Source organism: Suncus etruscus, chromosome 18 (genome assembly GCF_024139225.1).
Source record: "Suncus etruscus isolate mSunEtr1 chromosome 18, mSunEtr1.pri.cur, whole genome shotgun sequence".
Classification (NCBI taxonomy): domain Eukaryota; kingdom Metazoa; phylum Chordata; class Mammalia; order Eulipotyphla; family Soricidae; genus Suncus; species Suncus etruscus.
Genome location: NC_064865.1, coordinates 6,990,341 through 7,011,733, shown reverse-complemented (window position 1 = coordinate 7,011,733; position 21,393 = coordinate 6,990,341). Strand labels below are relative to the sequence as shown.

The 21,393-nt window shown below is 39.1% G+C and overlaps 1 protein-coding gene across 1 annotated transcript in view; it reads left to right on the top strand.

The window, feature by feature from the left end:
• The window catches only part of PRKN (parkin RBR E3 ubiquitin protein ligase), a 1,108,857-nt gene that overhangs the window by 786,396 nt on the left and 301,068 nt on the right, over positions 1-21,393 (top strand). The window lies entirely within an intron of this gene.

Here is a 21,393-nt window from a genome sequence, read left to right as displayed (position 1 = left end):
TGTTTGATTGCTTGAGTGCCTTCTACTCTCTGCACTCTCCCCATCCCAACCTCCAAGCACTGCCTTTGGCTACGAGTAGCACTGAGTAATGAATCATTAAGTTGATGGATGAATGGATGAATGAGTGGATTTTATGAAGCTTGCTTTATAATTTTCTGTTGGCAGACAGAAGATATTTGAGCTTTATGAAGAACTTTGGATCCATATAGAGAAAAAAACAATTACAAAATTTACTAAGCTATTTTATCTGTTAATATTAGAGTATGTTAGGAGATCATAGAAATTCCATAAGAAAAAAACACTTCAACAGGAACACACTCATCCTTCATTTAAGCGGTGTGTCCAGGTAAATGGCTTTGCTTTGATAAAGTGACTTTTGAACCTTTTACTATGATCTAAGGCCCCTTCCTTCCTGGCTTTGATATTTAACAGTATTTGTCTTACTCATGGTTCAAGGTGGATGCGTAAGAGACCGCTGTCACAAAGTCCAGCAAGCAGAAGGGTGTGCTATGCTTTTTTTCAAAAACATTTTCCAGGGGGAAATACACTTCTTTTCCTTCTTTCATTTCATTGGTCAGATTTTAATCATATGATTATACTTACCTTTCCAGGAAGCTGCAAAAAATTCTGCATCCTGGATGATATTTTGTTTCATAAAATAATAATAAATATTTTTAAGCCATAATATTACTGAAGAAGAAAGGATGAGTATTAGGAAATTGCTCCTGGTATCTGTTACTGGTTATAATAAGCCATTACACAACAGAAATACAAAACTCTCTTTGAAGCACTATTAATTTTTAAAATGAATGAAAATAAGATCTTCCTCAACTGAGGAAAATGAGACAAGGATAAGATGCTCCTCCTAGGGTGGACAGATGTGGGCTCTCTCCTATGCTGTTCTGAGGAGGGGAGGCACTGCCTGTTGGGAGTACCATTTAACAGAATCTGTGAAAATGAGCCCACAACTTCCTTTTTTCTTACAAGCCACCCTGCTGAGTAGTTTCCCGAGTTCAGAATGACAGGTTCTGCATTGTCTGGTACAGCACCGTCATTCTATCAGTGAAAGTCAGGAAAAAATGCCAGCGATCTCCAGAGTGGTTGCTTCAGTCCATTCTTAGGAGGTCTAAACAGTCATCAGGGAGAATGAAGATTATGTTCCTATGCAGAAAGACCTCCCGTGCCCAGCTTCACACAGCATGAGTCTGTGTAGCTACACTTTTTAAAATGATGTCTTGAAATTTCTTCTATACTGCACACTGATACCTGAGCAGCTGGCGGTGAGGGTGTGGGATGGTGAAAACTTATTAAGGACTTAGGGAGTAGCAGATATTAACTTTCTGCTTTTAGATAATTTTTTTTGACTTTTAAAATTTGTTTTATCTTCTTTTCTGTTTTTTTTTTTCATTGAAAAGTGCAAAATTTTATTATTGAGATGATCTTTTTCATCTCATAGACTTGGTCTACTCTTGAATAAGTTTTATAAAGTTAAGTTCTGGGGAAATCTTCTTTTGAAAATGTAGTTTTTTTTTTTTAATAGTTCCAGTTTTTTATGTATACCTAATTGTTACTATAATGAAGTTATTTTCATACATCCTTTTCCCCCACACAGTTTTACAAATTCTTTTTTTTTTTTTTTACAAGTACAACAATTTTAACCAATGGGAGCATAAACACATTTTGATGGCGGGAAGGATAAAGAGGAACCTGGCAGGATGGGGGGAGGGGAAGCAAATTCTTAAACAAATAGCTAATTGATATTTACGCAAATACAATTATTTGTTTAGCCTATTTTCCATTTAGATCTATCTTTTGTGCAAGCAATAAGGATCATAATTTAAACTTTACAAAAACATATCTATAACTACATGCTTGAGAGCAGTTACAAAAACAGGTTCCATGGAAAGGTTAAGGCATCTGGTTAAGCCAGATTCTTTGTGCTGAGCTAAATTTATTTGCAGAGTTTTCTGTTGGTTCGGGGCTATGCAAACTTTTGTGGCTTGAATCAGGTAGGCGGTGGAAAATTCATTCAGAGTTCCTTTGATATGTGGGGTGCTCGATCTCCCACATCTCCCCCTGTTTAGTATACAATATGGAAGGGACAGACGTGCCTCGGTGGACTGGCCACACTGGGTGAAGAGGTGTGGGGCTTCCAGTCACCGCATCTGCTACCCTTGAGTCAGTCGTTTCCAAAGCTTGGCAAGGCGCGAGCGCACAGATTGAGGTCTATGCGCCAGCTCCTCGATAACTTCAAACTTAAGTGGCGGAGAGTTGGCAGGAGGGGAGATGTCAGGTGTCAGCTGGTCTTCTGAGGTGCATAGTTGTTGGTACAGAACCTTTGAATCCTTTCTGGTTGCTTCATCCACTTGATTCTTTACGAAGGTGGTGAGTTTGCGAAAAGCCCAAGGACCAAAGGAAACTAGCAACATAAAGCCAATGAAGGGCCCCAAAAAGGCTGGGAGCACTGTTGTTATCCATGGAGTGGTAGAAAACCAATTTTTGTACCGGCTCTCACTCTGCTCTATATCTTTTTGTCTATTTACTAAATTATCCTCTATGTGTTGAATGCTATCTCTAGCTAAGCCGAATTTATTTTAAAAAGCAACATTTTACTCTAAGGATGACACAAATTCCCCCCTCCCTTAAAAAAAATTTTCATTTTGAACCACGGCGGTTATTCTGCACTCTTTGCTAGGAAATCAACAGTAGTGTAAACTTCTTTAAGTTTGTAAACATTTTTAGCAACAGTTATAAGGCATTAGCAGATTCTAGAGTATGAACCAATGAATAAATATTTGTGCTTACACCAATAACACCTAGGCCTTTTAATAAGGCTAGGGTGATGGCAGTGTTTGATTTTTGTACTGCAGCGGGGGAGAGACACAAGATTATATTTAAGAGGTAATAAGGCAATATTTGATCTAACAGTCAATTTAGGCATTAAAACAACCAAAACACAGTGGTACTAGGACTAAAGAAACAAATGTAAAACAATGGGGAAGATAAACTAGTGAAACAGGCAAAAAACGTTAAATTGGGGGCAATCATGAACTGAGAGGAGAAATCAACGACAAGAATTTGATTACAATTTTAGGGGAAATCATATTGGGTACCAAAAGGCAAAGTTCAAGTTCCACCACCTGTTCCAAGGTGATGCCGAAGTGAGGCTTGGGGCTGGATTGCAGAGCGAAGGGGTCAGAGACAGGCAGGGGGTCGCCAAAGCAGAAGGGCGGTTGAGATGAATAGCAGATAGGCAGGGTCAGTGATGGTGGAGGCGTTGACCATCTGCAGGATGAGGTTCGAGGTGGAAACTGGACCAACAGGTTTGATGGTTAATCTAGGCATTAACAAAGCTAATAGTCATGATAAGCAAGAAACATTTTAGTAACAATATGGGGAGAATGTCCAGTGGAGCTGGGGGCTTCAATGAAGATGGAAGTGTTATTAACCACAATGGTTTGATTGCAAATGTTTGATAGTTGGACAGGGGAGGCGCATATATGTTCCGAGTAAGCAAGGTCCCACGCCCATGACCTGTGTCAAAGGTATGCCTTGATGAGTCTCAGCTCCCCAGTGGAGGTCAGCAGGGTTGTTGGTAGCAGTGGGCATGCTGAAGGTTTATAGAAGGGCTGCCAGGCAGAGTATCATCCAGCATTCCCCTTAGGCAGAGTCAGTCAAAAACAGGTCCGGCAGGAATGGTGGGCTAGCAGGAGGGGTGACAGGCTGTTTTGAAGTGAATGAGGACAGGACTGCGGGAAGCTGCAGGAAGTCTGTAAGAAAACAGCTTGGCAGGAGGTAAAATGGTTATTTTTGAATGCCACGGGAATGCCTCCTGACTTCTGTAAGACTTCAGCATTCAAAAAAAAATTTTATAATTAACAATCGCCAATTGTTTAAAAACTTTTAAACTGAACTTAAATGATTTTTCTTAAACTTGTTAGTTATTATTATTATTTTTTTTATGTAAGATTTCCCCTTTACTTAGTGTGCCTTTGCCGGGGGAAGTGGTGCTACATTATAATGTCTGTATATTTGTGGGTGGATTGATGGGATAACCGAAACAGGTCACATACCCAAAAACGAGGGAGAAAAAAAAAAAAAGGGAATTAAAAAAGTATGTGCTCACCAATATATATGTAGGACAATCATTTAAAAAAGATAAAGAAATAAATTAAAAACAAAACAAAACAAAAACAAAAAACAAAACAAAACAAAAAAAATAAATAAAAATAAAATAAGTTAGCGAAGTTTTTAAGGGACCAAAGTGGTGCAGAGGACTACCTTACATTTGGGGGAAAGCAGGTAAGAGGTGGTGTATTACAGGTTTTATGCCTATGTTGGAAGTACAGTTTTTCCCATTGTCTTTTGGGTTTTTCTTGTGGTGTGTGGGTTCCCAGGCATCTTCCTAACACATCCCCTGACCTTCTTCAGATTATTAAAATTTGTGGCAGGGAGGTCTTGGAAGAGTTCTTGCATTGGGGATACTTTTGGAGCTAGGCCCAGTTTCAAGGAACAGTCCGCGTTAGGGAGAGTAAATAGGGAGGGCCTCGCAGCATGAGTCCACAGGGGAGTTGGCTGTCTTTTCTTTCAGGAGAGGAGGTGTGGGTTTATCTGGGTGTCCCCTCGCCTGGGTGCAGGGTACTGGTTCGTTGAGTAGGAGGTCGATCTTGATGCCTAATAGAATAAGGACTGAGGGTCAAAAATTTTAATATGGTGGAAGATCTGGATGGGATTGAGGGGTAAAGGGATAGTTGGATTTCCGGAGGGGAGAAAGGGGAAGGTATATGGGAAGGGTATGAAGGAAGAGAAAAGAGAAAATACCTTAGAGAGAAAAGGGGAAGAGAAAGAGAAAAAAGTAATAAGCAGAATAGAGAAAAAAAAAGAAAAGAAAAGTAGTAAGAAGAGAGGAGAGAATAGCTTTTAGATAATTTTATTCTCTACTTTTTTTTGGATAAGACTGTACTTTCTTTACAAAAAGTGTAAATGAAAAATGGATGATCTCTGGCTTACATAATCCATTCTGTTCACCTGTGGCATATTTTGTCCATGATTTTTTTTTTACTTTCATCATTGTTTATGTTTTGGTGTCTGTATTGTTGTGTCATGCAGAAAGTCTTGTATTTTGAAGTTTATTTTATTATATAGCTTCAAGTTTGGAGCACATTCCCAAGGTATTTATATATCAAAAAGCTTCAAGTTTTCTTTTTTAGAAGAATAAAGTTTTTCTATGGAATAGTATAGGGATTTTGTAGGTGTTTGTTTTGGGGGGTGAGAGAGAAGGAGGCCTCAGAAACACCTCATGGTGCTCAGGGTTTACTTCTGACTGTATTCAAGAATTAATCTTGGTAGGGCCTTGCCAGGAACTGAACCCAGGTTGGCCATATGCAAGGCAAGCACCTAAAACCCTATATTTCTCTCACGAGCCCAGCCTATTGTATTTGAAATATAAATAATACATTGTATTCCTATTTCAACTCTTGGAAACATAAAGTATATGCATTATTTAAAATGTTCTTAATGAATTATGCTTCAAGGAACATTTTTTACCCAGTGCCCATCTCTGTTCCCTGTTACTTTAATAAGCGAGCTCAGGGGTTATTAGAAATGGGATTGCTTGATGACAGAAACATTAAAAATTGTGACTACATCTTACATTGACTCTTTGTTTCTGGAAAGATCCTGCTAGTTACTGTTCCCTCAGGTGGAGTTTAAGTATGCATATCTCACTTGAGCTTACCACCTTGAGATTTCTTTGTTTTAGGAACCCCTTTCAGTTTGATAGGGTACATGACATTTTATAGTTAAATAGATTTAAATTTCAGTTAATATTGACATTGGTCAGGGTCTTGGGAAGAGTCTGCTTATGTCATTAGCCCATTTTTATGTGACTGTATAGTGGCATTTGTATGGATGTTTGAGAGCTTTTCACATACTGAGGATCCTAGTAGAATTTTCAGTGTTAATGTTGATAAATCCTCATTGTTTCATTATTCCTGTTACTATAAGCTACATTAAGTGAGACAGATCTTTCATGTTCTATAAATCATGGTTTTATAAATAAATTATTTAATTAAATCACTGTGAGATACATTTATATCAGTTGTTTTTATAAAGTTGTTCATGATTGAATTTCCATCAGACAATGTCCAACATCCATCCCTTCACCAATGCACATTTCCTACCACCTATGTCCCTAATTTCCCTCCTGCCTGCCTCCCCATGACTGCCCCTTGGGAAAATAGTTTTCTTCTCCTCTTTTTCTTTCACTTCCATTATTTTCCCTTTTAGAACTCTGGTTTGCAGTACTATTACTGAAGGGATATCATGCATATGATTTTCCCTCTTTTCCACACCCAGTTGTGGTCCAACTCAGATTGGATCAGCTCCAACTCTGATTGTCATAGTGGTCCCTTCTCTGCCCTAGCTGCATTCCCTGCTCTTTATGGCAAGCTTCCTCCCAGGAACTGGTCCTCCTGGCCCTTGTCTCTATTATCTCTGGATATTAACATTATATCATTTGTGGGATATAAATCATGGCATTTTTAATTTGAAAAATAATTTCTGAACATCTCAGGTGCTGCTTGGTGACTAGATTTCAGTGGTGACTAAAATAAAGGTTCCTGTAATAGTCTCTGAAATGTAAATCACGGTGTGCCTTCATCTCAAAGAGGAGAATCTGAACATTGAACCAATGCATTTTTAATGATTGTCATACTGACATTCACAGAGTAGAGCAGAATTGCTATTATTCTAAGCTGTGTATCTAGTTTAATAAAATGTGTTTAATTTACAATCCCTCTTGGCTGGTAGGATTACCAAAAAGATTTGACTTTAAGGTTCCCATAAATTATTGCCTCATTTTCTTTTGGTTCCTTTCTCTGATATTTTAACAGGATTTTGCATCTGTGTGTCTGTTCTCCATATACTATCTGTGCCTTTTATTTTATGGTATGAGTGGACCCACAAGGATGCTTGTGGAATGCAAGCTCTTCTTACAGGACTGTTTATTTTGGCCTGTGCACTTAAACCAAGCGCTTTCAAAGGCATCACTTTGGTAGGGTATGCCTCAAAGCATTTCTGGAATTTCATACTCACTACTCCACCTTGAATCACTCAAGTAGAGTGTAGACAGTTAAGATATATGGGGCCAACATATATCTTCAGGCAGCTATGAGACACCCCCACTCTGAAGAGCATGTGGAGGGCATGTTGAGGATGCTCAAGTACCTAGCTCCTGTTCTTGGAAGTGAAGTGTCTCCTAGATGTGAGGGAAGGTGTCCCTGCAGCCATAGGTCAGGGGTCTCTTGGGCAAATGCTTCACTGCTCTCTTAAGCTCCTCCCTTGTATTGTGAGTGGGATTGTCAGCACCGCCCATTGGTCTTCAGTCAACACAAACCCTATAGAGTATTTTGTCTACCCTAAATCTTCTAAGTAATCACCCTATCAAAAAAATAATGACTCTTGAGTTTTCTTATCTTTTTTTTGTTTTGTTTTCTTGTTTTGATTTTGGGTCGCACCTAGTGGTACTTAGGGCTTACACCTGCTCTGTACTCAGGCATCACTCCTGGAAGTAAGTGGGGGATTTTTATTTTACACCAAGGTTCAAACTGGGCTGGCCACATACAAGGCAAATGCCCTACCAACTGTACCAGCTCTATCCCCTGAGTTTTCATCTGCTTTCACTTTCTCTAGTATGACTCAGGTCTAAACTTGCAGGGCCCCACAGCCACACTCACTAGATAGTGGTTCTTTCTAAATTCTGCTAAACCATTGGATCTGGTTCACCTCTACCTGCTGTCGGGCATTGCTGCACACCATCCTGTTTATCAAATTTCTGTATCCAGCAAGCTCCCATATGGACTGGTCATCCTGAAAGCTGTTTCTTGTCCTGAAAGGTTGGTAGGTCACGCAATTTTGAAGACTGCATTGAGGGTAATTAAGATAAGGTTTCTCACATTGCAAAGACAGCAATAGCACAGCACGTAGGAAGTTGGTCATACAGCCAACCTTAGTTCTATCCCAGCATTTTATATGTTCCTCTAAGCACTTCCAGGAATGACCCATGGTCATGAAGCCAGGAGTAACCCCTAAACTGTTCAGGTATGGCCCAAAAGAAAAAATACATACACATATGAATATACATAAATATATATACATATATATAAGAATAGAGATTAGAGGAATAATGTAGAATTGCAATATTTTATTTTACCATGGATGCTCTTTTATAAGTAGCTCTTTTATAAGTATCTGCTCCTACCATTTTTTAATAAAAGGGAGCTTTTTTGTTAGTATAAATTGGGAACTTTGAGTCATTAAACAGAAGACTTATTCTAATTGTAATAAGTTGGTGCCATCACTGAGCAATGGGGAAACCTACATGCAGAACTTTTGGGAGTCAGCATTAGTAGCTCCTCCATATCCTTGGAAGGGCCCCCCATGTCCTTGCTTTTCTTATGTAACTCAAGACCCATCACTGCTTAGGCCCTCTGCAAATGAAGTGGAATTGATGCCACAGTTTATTAGAAGTCCATGAATACACAAAGCACATTGATTTTTCTTCCTCTTCATCTCCTTCAGAGGGGCTGGTGGCAAGCTGTCTGGAGCTCTGATATGATTCCAGATTGATTCCCTTACAATGTACCAGCAATGCTGTCGCAAAAAAAAGGAACAGAATTGATCAAATCCTGTGACCTGGACTGTCTATCTGGGAAAAAAATGAAAGCAGAAATTAAAATAACAGTCCCAAACAAGAATATATCTAGGATAGATAAGTGTATTCATGAATGCAGGTTGTGTGTGTTTCTATTTGAAAATCATTCAAGTCCAACAGCCTTTTTTATTTTAGTTCTTTTTGTGCAGAGAGAGAGAGAGAGAGAGAGAGAGAGAGAGAGAGAGAGAGAGAGAGAGAGAGAGGAGAGAGAGAATCAGTCTATTTGGGAACAATGGAATCAAAGCAAACACCAGGTTATCTCCACTCTGTCCTCTGTGTGGTAAAGCCTATTGTCATTTAGGACCCCAGAATTTGAGCATGTTTGCTATATGCCTAGAACCTGTTCTTATACAACATCTTATATAAACATGCCCATGTGTGAACAAATTTCTAGCTGATCCCTAGAAAGTAGTTACATATGAAAAATTTCCCCAGTTTAATTTGCTAGGAGGCCAGGAGGTGCCCACACCTGGTGGTGTTCAGGGGTTAATTTTGACTCTGCATTCAGGAATTATTCCTAGTGGGGTCAGGCAACCATATAGAATGCCAGAGATCAAAGCTCAGTTAGTTGTGTGCAAAGCAAATAAGTATTCTTCACTACTGTACTATTGCTCCAGCCCCAACAATTTCACTCTCTTCTGTTGGTTCACTTTTTCCTGGGGGAATAATGGAATGTGGTAAACAACATATTTGGACATTTTTGTTTGTGAGAGGCACCTGGAAAACTGCCTCCAAAATCAGAACAGTAAGCATCTGTTCCCCCCAACAAGATCTCTTTTTTTCTTCATCTATTCTACCCCTCCAGCCCCCTCTACACACTGGCAAATCGCTTATTTTCTTCTGCCATAGTATGTGCTTTCCATATTTCAGAAATTTGTCATAAACTTTGGGAGGAGGGCTTTGCTTATACAGAATAATTGTGCTTCTGAGGCCTGAATTGTGTGTCTCAACCTGTTATTCCTTTGTACTGGAGGTGGGGCATTCTCCCGATAGATATACCACAATCTGCCAATTCACTTCTCAGTGGAAGAATTCAGTGGTTCTGTGTAGTTCCATCATACTCCAAAGATCCCTAGTCCCCTACAGTTGAGCACAGGCTGCCATTCTGTTGGTTGATCATTTAGGAGGGGCAAGTGAACATATGGATGGTGGATGCTAGCCTTGTGACAACTGCTAAATCATTTTCCAGAGTAAGGGGAGCTCTCTGTGCACAATCGCACATGCTCACACACATCTGCAAAGCTTATTTGCGTACTTTCCAATTTTCTGCTTACCTTTTTGTTTATTTTTTGGTACTTTTTTTTGATATCACTTTGATTTTAATTCGGATAAAATTAGGCATCAATTTTAAGTTTTTTTTTAAATATGTTATCCCAAAGTCTCACTTACAATCTTGTGTTTTCTTCTAGAAGTTTTATAGTGTGCTTGCTTTCTTTACATCTTCTATTTCTTGTTCACTTCTTGTGCATATAGCAAACATGCTATTGTGCTGTCAGAGGTTTTGTTATTACATTTGTGCTGGTTGCAGATGGTAGGTTGGCTACATGCAGGGCTAGCACCCTACCTGCTTGTTATTATTCAAGTTTTTCTTTGTTTCTATTTTCTTGGTTACTGGCATTAACTCCTTAAAGATGCCTCTAGCTTCAATGTTATAGAGAGTTCTGCCTATGCTAAGGATTCAGGTCTGATATCAAGGTCTTTAATTCATTTTGATTTTACTTTTATGTGTATATATATGTATATATATGTGTATATATATATATATATATATATGTCATACCTGGCAGCATTCAGGGGCTACTCCTGGCTCTACACTCAAAAATAGCCCTGGGCAGGCTCAGGGGACCATATGGGATGCTGGGACTTGAACCACCATCCTTCTGCATGCAAGGCAAAGGTCTTAATGTTATAGAGAGTTCTGCCTATGCTAAGGATTCAGGTCTGATATCAAGGTCTTTAATTCATTTTGATTTGACTTTTATGTGTATATATGTATATATATATATATGTATGTATATGTGTGTGTGTATTTGAGTCATATCTGGCAGCATTCAGGGGCTACTCCTGGCTCTACACTCAAAAATAGCCCTGGGCAGGCTCAAGGGACCATATGGGTTGCTGGGACTTGAACCACCATCCTTCTGCATGCAAGGCAAAGGCCCTGCCACTCTGCTATCTCTTCAGCCCCAACTTGTGTATAATATTATAAAATGTCTTCTTTTTTATTTTTTTTGGCTGGTGGTCAACCAGTTTTCCCAGCAATATTTACATCTCATACTTCCAGTCCTTTTTTTCAGAGATTAGCTGTCCATATACCTGAGGATCTACCTATGAATTTTCATTTTTGATTCACTGATTTAAAAGTTTTCCTTTATTCCAGTACCAAAATGTTTTGATTACTCTAGCTTTGTAGTACAGTTTGAGATTGGGGAGATAATCCCCTCTTATTTTCATTTTTCCTAGGAGTTCTTTGGGCGTTTTGAAAGCTAGGAGTGTGTGGTGGTTATTCCACATGAATTTTAGAAGATTTTTTTAATCCCTTTTATAATGTCATGGCTATTTTTATTGGGATTGCATTGAATCTGTAAATGCTTTAGGAGGTGTTGCAATATTGACAATGTTGATTCTTCCAGTCCATGAATAGGGGATATGTTTCTATTTTCTTGTGTCTTCTTTTTTGTTTGTTTGTTTTTTGTTTTGTTTTTCTTTTTTTGTTTTTTTTTGGGTCACACCCGGCAGCGCTCAGGGGTTACTCCTGGCTCTATGCTCAGAAATCGCTCCTGGCAGGCTCAGGCGACCATATGGGATGCCGGGATTTGAGCCACCGTCCTTCTGCATACAAGGCAAACACCTTACCTCCATGCTATCTCTCTGGCCCCTCTTGTGTCTTCTTTTATATTTTTAGTAGTGTTTTTTGTAGCTTTTTTGGTATAGAGTTTTCACCTTTTTGTTTAGCTGATTCTGGGTACTTGAATTTCTGAGGTACAGTTGTGAAAGGATTAGTTTTCTTCTATGTTACTATTTCATAGAGAAAAGCCACGGACTTTTGCATGTTGATTTTTTTTAATCTACTGCTTATACATATCTATAAAATAGGTAAGTAAAATTTGGAAGTTAATGCTATTGTTATTTTATTGTTAATTATATTTACTTATGTTAACATAATTGTGCTTTTAATATTTTTGGAAACAATTCATAGTGTACAGAACAGATGAAAATAGAACACCTTTTCTCTCCTTCAAGTTTTGGGCATATTGTTAACACAGCATCTGTTTACTCATACACCTTTTTATTTCTTTATCACAACTTTCTAAAGATCTTAAGGAAAAGTTCAGTGCATACTTATCTCTCCCTGATGGACAATTTTTTGGGTGGGGGGGTCACACCTGTTGACGCTCATGCATTACTCTTACCTCTGCACTCAGAAATCTCCTCTGGGAGAGCAAATTTTCTGGGCCCTTTTCGGCCCACTCCCAAGAGGTTCAGGAGACAGGACATGAGACAAACACACACAGGCAGCATTCACAGTTTCTCACAGTTGGGCCCCACTGGGCAGGCAAAGATTTTCCCAGCCTGACATCACAAACAGGGGACCTGCCTTCTGCAAAGTACTGCTCATAGCCAGTTTTCATGTTTGAAAGCAGTTCCTTGGCATTCCAACCCTTGAATGAGCCTCTGGGAGAGCGAATTTTCTGGGCCCTTTTCGGCCCGCTCCCAAGAGGTTCAGGAGACAGGACAGGAGACTTTAATATAATTTTTATTTAAAGCCAATACATCACATAGTTGTCATAGCTGGTCATAATACATTTGTTTCACTATGAGGGGAAGAAAAGTTATTTTTAAAAATAGAAAGAAAATTGAAATAAACACTAAAAATAAAATGGAAGAGAAGAAAAAAGAAAGAAGAAAAAGGTCAGTAGCAAGTATATTTTTGAAAATTATTGTATCTCCAATAAAGTCATTAATACAGTAGCAGAAGGTTTAGCAACCTCTTTTTCATTTAAAAAATAAGATATAAAAATTACAATATTAAATATGTGTGTGTGGCAGTCGATGTTTGCAAAGGCACAGCAAAATATGGGGGAAATAGAAAGAAAAAACTTTTGGCCTAAAAACAGGGAGACTTTCCCATGAAGTATCCTGGCAGAAGACCAACTCCAGGCTCCAGGTATACAAAGTTGTCCATCCCCAAAGTCTTTTTCTGTGGTCCCAGTAAAAGTTCTTCACAATCACAGTTGTTGCTGTTAGGATTCTATAGTTAGAGATTCTAGTTTCTGTACAGATCCTATGTTGATGTCAAGATGACGTGGAGCATCTTCTGGTTTTATCTCACCCTTAGTGAGCAATGCAGAGAACCCTGCCCTGAAAGCAGGTTGTTGCTGTTACCAAGTCATCAGGGTGTCATAAAAACCCACTCTGGAGTAAATCTATACAGGGCAACATCAGGGCTTTTCCTGGTAGAAGTCTGATTCCTGGTATTGGTGTAGAAAATTGTTGTTGCTTCCATAGATGGGATCCAAGGTTCAGTTATAATTATAATGTTTAAGTCTCAAAAAAAAAAAAAAAAAACGTGAAATATAGTCTAGTGGGTCTTGAGCATCCAGGTTCCTTTCCTAAAAACAATCTAAAATCATGAGCATTGTGGTATAATGGTAGACTACCTACACTTGAAAACAGATTACAATAACATAATGAATGAGCTCTATAACAGGAGCATAACAGGCATACAGTTGCATATTCCATTGCTATCTGTGGACATAAACTTTAGATTATATTATCAGGCATTATCAAGTAGAAAATTAATAGATTAGAATTTTTGTCATGACATTATCATAATGAGCTCTTCTGAGTCTAATATCCATTGACATTTAATAAAACTATTGACAGAAATGACTGTTGTGCCATTATATTGTATAGGGTTGTTATTGTTACAATTGAGAATTTGGTTTGTGTAATTTCTCTTTGAGTAGCTCACTTAGGGTCAGTTTGGTTAGTGGAAATATTGTTTGTCTGAGAATGTTTTTTAACCCTCCCTCCCATGTAAATGAGAGTTTTGCTGGGTAGTGTAATGTAGGTTGAAAGTTTCTTTTATTCAGTAGTTTGAATGTGTCATTCCACTCTTTTCTTGCCTGGAATATTTCAAATGAAAGATCTGGTTTGATTCTTATGTTGTTTCCTTTATACTTGAGGGTTTTTTTAATCTCTTACTGCTTTACAGAGTTGATCTTTGTTTTTTTTTTTTCCATTTGGATTACTAAATGTCTTGGTGTTATTCTATTATGGTCTATTTTGTTTGGCACTCTTTATGCCTCTCGGATTTGTAGAGAAACCTCTTTCCCAAGGGTAGGGAATTTCTCTGCTATTATCTACCTCTTATCTTTATTCATTAAGTACTTTACATTTTCTTCCAGGGCTTTGTCTCTCCTTTCTTTTTTGACTTCTTTATCACAGCTGGTTTGTAATTTGTCTTTAAATTCCTCTATGCGATCCTCCACCTAATTAATTCTACTATTATGGCTTGCTAACATGCTTTTTTGTTCCTTCAGTTCCATTTGTATGAATTCTCTCATCTTCTGGAAGAGTTCTTCTTTGAGTTGAATAGTTCATTTATATATTTTTTGTTTTTATTTTTGTTTTTGTTTGTTTTTGGGGGGGCCACACTCGTTGATGCTCAGGGATTACTCCTGGCTATGTGCTCAGAAATCGCCCCTGGCTTGGGGGGTACATATGGGATCCCAGGGGATCAAACTGCTAGTTCTAGCTAGTGCTTGCAAGGCAGACACCTACCTATAACGCCACCTCTCCAGGCCCTATAGACTTCTTAATTTTGCAGGCTAGTAACTCTTTGATTTCCATTGCTAAACAATCAAGTGTTGATTTTAGGTCCTCATCTATAAGGTTCAGGCATTTGGGTGGATCTGGAGATTTGCCAGGATTTCTCTCCTTATCCCCCACAGTAAATGTCTTCTTTAGCTTCCCCATTGAGTTTTGCATTTATTGTTTTGGAGTGCTGGAGTATCAGGGTGTTGAAAGAAGTGTTAGATTCAATCTTCCATGAAGCCTGGCTGGCCCCAAAGAGCAGATGAACAGTGAAGGCACTGGAACCAAGAAAAAGGCTGAGGGAAAGTTAGGAAGGAGGCCACATTAGAGCTTGGTGGAGGAGACTAGGACAGGAGCCTCCCTGCTCTTGCCCAGACATGACCTGACTGTCTCAAGGAACAAAGATTCAGCAGTGGCCATATTCTTTTATTTCTTTAAATATTTTATTATATTATATCTTTGCATTATTTTTCTTTTTATTATAATTAAATAAAAAGGAAGAATGAAGGGAGATAAAAAAAGAATACAGCAGGAAGAAAATTTGTGAAAATTATTATATCTCCAATGAGGTCATCAAGTCATTGTCAGAAGGTGTAGTAAGCTTTTGGTGCTAGTAGATTATTCTGATACTTCTTTTGTTACTGAACATTAGATACACATTGTGGTTTTAGATACATATTGGCACTATTATTGGTGTGTTCCTATGGGGATGACAGTATTAAACAAAAATTAAGTTGTTATTTATTTGGCATTTGTGGCCTTATGGTCCAGGAATGCCAAGCATTATTGCTGATATATGGCTTTTATGGGGCATGCTTTTAATTGCCAGAGCTTCCATAATTACAAGAAGGCATGGGTATGTGCCCCCACTTACTCCAAAAACATCCTGGTGATATCAGCTCAAATATCAGTATACCTGGAGCTTTGGTCAGATTAGTGTCTTTGCAGAGAGCAAGCCATAGAAGCGTGATGAGGTAGGGCCACTGGCAAAATTGTGCTTGTGGTTGATGGGTGCAGCAGGCATGGCTTTGGCAGGGCAGGGACTTCACTTACCCTCTCATCCTAGACAGACAGCTTTTAGCAGTGCGGTTGGTTGATCTTATATTCTTTGGGGAAAGCTGTTTTTAGACTAGGTGCTCTTCTGGCTGTATATATTTAAAGTATACCTAGATTGAGGAAAAAATTGACTTTGTATGTGCCACTGATTCTTCAATCAGGCTTCTATTTTGGTCTGCATCCATCTGCCAATTCCTTGGAAATCTCACAAAACTGCCTCATTGTGGCAAGTTTTAATGATAGAGCTGTCTGAAATTTCTACCATCTCTCAGGAGGTTTTTAAACAGCTCTTCTTCCAAACCCCTGATTCCAAACAGGAACGAAGGAGCCAGCATCCTGCAGATTTAATGTGTTCCTTGTAAACACGAATGAAAGACCATCCCACAGTCCTTTATGCAGACGTGCTTTCATTTTCCAGCCACCCTCTGTCCAGAATAATTTCTTATTTTAAGAAACTTCTAATAGTTCTAGCTGCTGGACTGCTTCTGAGAACATTCATATTTCCTGTCATGAGATTTGGGGATACACTCAAGCCATGTATTTCAAGTGGGTTTCTTTTTTTCACCAACTTAAATTTTATTGAAACACCTTATTAGCCAAAGCTGATTATGTAGTTCTGCCCTCATTCTGTCTTTCTTAGACCATGTTCCTTTTCTATTTGTACTATTTCAATTTTTTTTAAAAAAATTACTTGATTCTTATCACAACAAGATATGTCCTTTTTTCTTTCTCAATTTAGCAGAATGCTGTTAGAACAGACACACATTTATCAGTCTGTAACCATTTATCACACAGGCAAAACAAAGCCAAGCATTGGGCATAAGTGGGTATGCAGTATACAGTTGGTTATTCAGCAGTTTGATTGTGGCGCCACAAAACTACTCTACACAAAGGAGGGACCCCAAAAGCGTTAGATCTGAAGTCAGGGTTCAGATTCACTGCTGTCTGCAGCTGGCTCCATGAGTCTAATTCAGAAGTACTTGGACTCTTATACATGTAATTTTGAGCATTAGACTTTTTTAGACATCTGATTTACATAATTAAAGTCCATTCAGTTTGTTGGAGGAAAGTAAAGGAATGATTTTTCATGTGATGGGCTTTTCCTTCCAGGGATCAATACCAAATGGTATCATTTGGTATTTTTGTTTCATTTTGTTACATGGGACAGTTATTTCAATATGATTTACTGACTGTTTTCAATTCATTGTTGGTATCTACTTAGGTATATATATATATAAACATATATATACATACATACATATACATATGCCTTAGCAAGAGAAGTTAGGATGATGGTGGTAAACCAATTTATTTTCAATTTCTATGAATGTTGACTTCTATGCTTTAAAAAATAAAACTTACTTTTAATAAACAAAGATTTTATTTTAACTCTCATATCTGATTTATGATATGTACAACCTAACACTCCTAGAAATTAATGGTATTTGCTATGAATGGACAGTGAGTATATTTGTAAATACAATACTGTAGTTATATGAAAGTCAAATATTGTCAAAGACTGATGCCATCTGGAGGAAATAAGACTTCTTTAATTTCCTTTTGCAGCCCCGGTTCTATATTTTTTCATTTTGCATGTCCTATTTATTGTTAGCATTTTGAAATCTTATAAATTCTAGACTCAAAGTCAACTTCACTTAAGGAAATAGATAAACATGGACTCATCAAGATGTAGCTTCTGAAAATAGTGTTTTAGTTTTTTTTCTTTTTAAATTACTGCATAGATTCAAAACTTTGAGAGTGACTGAAGAGATAAATACCTGAGATTGTTTCCCTGCCTTATGAAATGATTCTCCATGTTGTGAGTGTTGGCATTTTTTTCCTCCCCTCTCATCTCTTGCCCAGACTCTCCTGATTGGCTGTTGGATCCAAGTTTCTTTTCCCAGGGAACATCCTCTCCTGACCAGTGTTGTTTTTAGTTCCTTCCCATTGATTCTCCAAAGTGCTCCAGCTGCAGTGATTTAGCAGAAGCAGGCTGAGGTCCTTGAGAAGAAAGACTTGTTCCCATCCCACCACAGCCAAGAAATCAGCACAGAGTAGTTGTCCAGTTAGTATGAGTTGAAATTGAGTTGGGAAGACCTGGTGTAGATTAACCACACCCCAGAGTGAATAACCCAGTTCGATGCTTATACGAATCTGAGTTGTGTCTGGAAAATAGTCTGTAAACACAAGCATTTGGAATGAATGGAATGGTTGCTTGTTGATAGCTAGGTTTGTACTAAAAAAGTTAAAAAAAAGCTTCCTTTTCAGGAAAACAGTTGCATGCATCTGAATTGAAGTTTGACTACTTTTGGGTGAGTGAAGGCAATCTAACATGCTAAAAGACAAAGCACAAGGAGTAAAAGGTGGCAAAGGGATGGGGAAGATGGTGCCCAAGTTCTACAAATTGGGCCTGAGAGAAACACAAGAATTAGTGTGAATGGAAAATTGGTGAAGGCAAACCAAGGCAGGGAGAACTAACAGGGAGGGCTCTGAAAGCCCCTTGGTAAAGCCAGGCTCCTGATAAATACTTTAGATTAGCATTACTTCTGCATGCTGTTCCTCCCAGACCAGAGACCAAGTGTGCAAGCTGTAGCCAGAATGATGCTACTGAGCTTGGAAAATTCAGACCTGAAAACCTAAGAGCCATTTCTCTAGACAGTTTTTCTACTCTCCCACTAGCTTGTAAAAGTATTGCTCACCTGTTTTTATAGCTCCCATTTTGGTTCCATAAGAGATCAGTGGTCTTGATTTCAGACATGCTGTATGTCCTGACACCTGGAACTGTTGCAAGGATGCTTACAGAGCCACTGGAGAGCACTGCTGGAGCAGCTCAGGGGTCTGGGAGAAGCAGTGACCAAGGCTGTGAGGAGTGGGGAGGTGGGGCGGGTAGGTAAGGGGTTTGGTTAGTGCTCTCAAAGAACCGAATTCAAGCAGATTCATGGGCAGACAAACTGACTTCAGGATTTTGAGCTTGGCTGCTGAAAGGAAGAAAGTTGAAGGTCATTCAGCTGTTGTTGAAGCTTATTTTAATTTCTAAAAGTTGAGACTATCAATTACTATCTGGGACCCAGGGCATCTATGGTGACTGAAAGAGCTCAGTTGGCTGACTCAAATAATGAACCTGTGCGGTTGCATGCTTAAAGGAGCCCCAGTTTCTCCCCCGGCAGCAGTCGATGTGTCCTTTCCTCTGTGCATGTGGGCAATTAGTAGGTAATGTCACAAATATAGATGAAATGAAAATGCATCTGGTTTCCGAGATTTCATTATGTATTGTTCATAATCTGTCTCTAACGAAAAAGGATTTGCAGCAACAGTTGTTAGGAAGAGAAATTCAAGCCATTTAATGGCATAGCTTTCCTCTTCTAATTATTTCTATCTAATCAAATGCTTTATTAAAATCCCAGGAGTCATAGTTGTTCATGGAGACTTGGTAGAGAGCTTTGAAAGATTGCTAACTGGGCTGGAACATCTACCGCATACAGAGGAATAATGTGAATGTTCAAGGGTCAAGCATTTGCTCAAATTTAAGGACTAAATTTCTCCTTAAAATAAGGACACTTTATTTTTACCTCCTCAGTGAGTTGTCATCAATATATGTATTCCAATTTGCATGGCATGGTTCTTCACTGATTTAAGGTGATTCTGCAATGTCTAAAAGTATTTATCTACTGAATTTTCCTTCCCATTGAGATTGATGAAGAAGTGAGTTAGACCAGACACCTCCACTCCTCTCTTTCTCCCTCCCTAACCTCTTTCCCTCCTTACTTCCCTCCCTATCTATCTTCCCTTTTCTTTCTCTGTGCTAGAATATTGATCCCTCTCTGAGGCCCCCAATTTTATACATTTGTTTTGTACCCACAGTCTATGCATAGTCCTTCCTCTCCTGGGCCTGTATTGGTTGTTTCGGCTGTTCACAATTTATCCCAGTGGCTTAAGACTGATACTGCACAGTTTCAGGGTATCAGACATTAGGGAGCAATATCTTGGGTGGTTCTTACTGCAGGTCTCTTCTGAGATCTGTTTATGATATCAACCAAGGCATTGTTGGCTTTTCTCTGGACTTAAGAATTCTTTAGAGATGGCTGGCAGAGCTGGCAGTGGGCAGCTCACTTCTTACCACAGGCTTCTCCCCGAGACCAAGTGAAGGTCCTCACAATGGGGGAGCTCAAGTGCCCCAGATCATGTGACTTAATGGGATGTCAGATCATGTGACTTAACAGAGCATCAGATTATGTGATATAATAGAGCATACAGGCAGAAATGTCAACCTCTTCTCTGACCTCCAACCTTGACTGGAAACATTGAAGCTGGAGTCTAGATTGAGAGTGAGCAAGTGGGTATGGATCCCTGTAAATGGGGATCACTGGGGAATACCCCAGAAGCTGCTTCAGAGAATTTGCTCTTTTGTCTCAATTCAATATGTTGGCTTCTGTCCTGTGTTTCACTTGTTCCTGTTCATGTCACAATACAACCTATCTATGCATGTATATCGTTTCTTGCTTCCTTATCTTTACAGTCCTTGGAATCTCTAGCATCTTGCATCAATATCTGTCACATTCAGTAGAGAAGTTGGGGCCATAGCCCATCACTTAATGGAAACAAACAAATATGTGCATGTTGGAAAGAATCAAAGACAGAGAAACATTGCAGAGGAGGAGGAGAGAACAAATTAGAGATTAGATGAAACCACACATTAGATTAGATAATCTAAGTACACTAATGCTGTTTTGTTGATACTGGAAAACTAATTTTATGAGCCCTTCACACATATTTTGGATGAGGTTGGAACAATATCCTACTTGGTGTAATATATGTCAATGGTTTGCATCATTTTTTAACCAGGATTCCTTCACTTATGTCGAAGGTTTTACAAATAAATGATCTTTGGATCATCCCTTTAATAAAAGTGGGAAATAATTGCTTACAAACAACTCTTCAATAATGTCAAGTACAGTATTTGTAATTCATTTTGCAGATGATTGAGAACGTTATTTAACCTTTGATTAGCTCTGCTATGTAACCTGGCTCAGTGGGGTAAAAGCATTTCCTAGATTCATCAATTAACATTTGTATCTAATTTGAGCAAAGGGCATGGATAGGAATGTGGGCAGGAACAAAAGGCGCGAAGAGTACATCAGTCCCAGCAGGTCCTCCTCGGAAATACCATCCTGTCCATCTTCCCATCTCTGTCCCCTAAAGCTCCAAGGCTCAGGAAGTGAGTGATCCCCCAGCTCTCTCCTCTGCATCCTGCAATGTCCCTGCAAACCTTCCCCCAGAAGAAGCAGCCAGGGACGTTTAAGACCCCTGGTTGCCTCAACTAGAATCTGCTTTGTTCTCCCCTTCCTCCTCTCCTCCTCTTTCTTCCCCCTCTTCCTTTCTACCTCTCCTCCTATCCTTTCCTCCCCTCTTCTCCTCCTTTCCTCTCCTCCTCCCCTCTCCTCTTCTCTCCCTTCTCCTCTCTTTTCTCCCCACTCACCTCTCCTCTCTTTTCTCCACTCTCCCCTCTCCCTTATTCTCTCCCCTCCTTCCCTCCCTCCACCTCCCCTCCTGTGCTCTGCTCTGATCTCCTCTCCTAGTGCAATAGTGAATTTCTTTTGACTTTGGAAAGGATCAGATTTTATACCTGTTATAGTTAAATTAAAAGGAATGGTTATTTAGAGGGCAGAGCAATAGTGCAGAGAGTAGGACACTTGCCTTGCACATGACCGATCCAGATTCTCTCCTTGGCACCCCAAATAGTCTTCCAAGACCACCAAGAGTGATACCTGAGCACAAAGCCAGAAGTAGCCCTTGAGCACCATTAA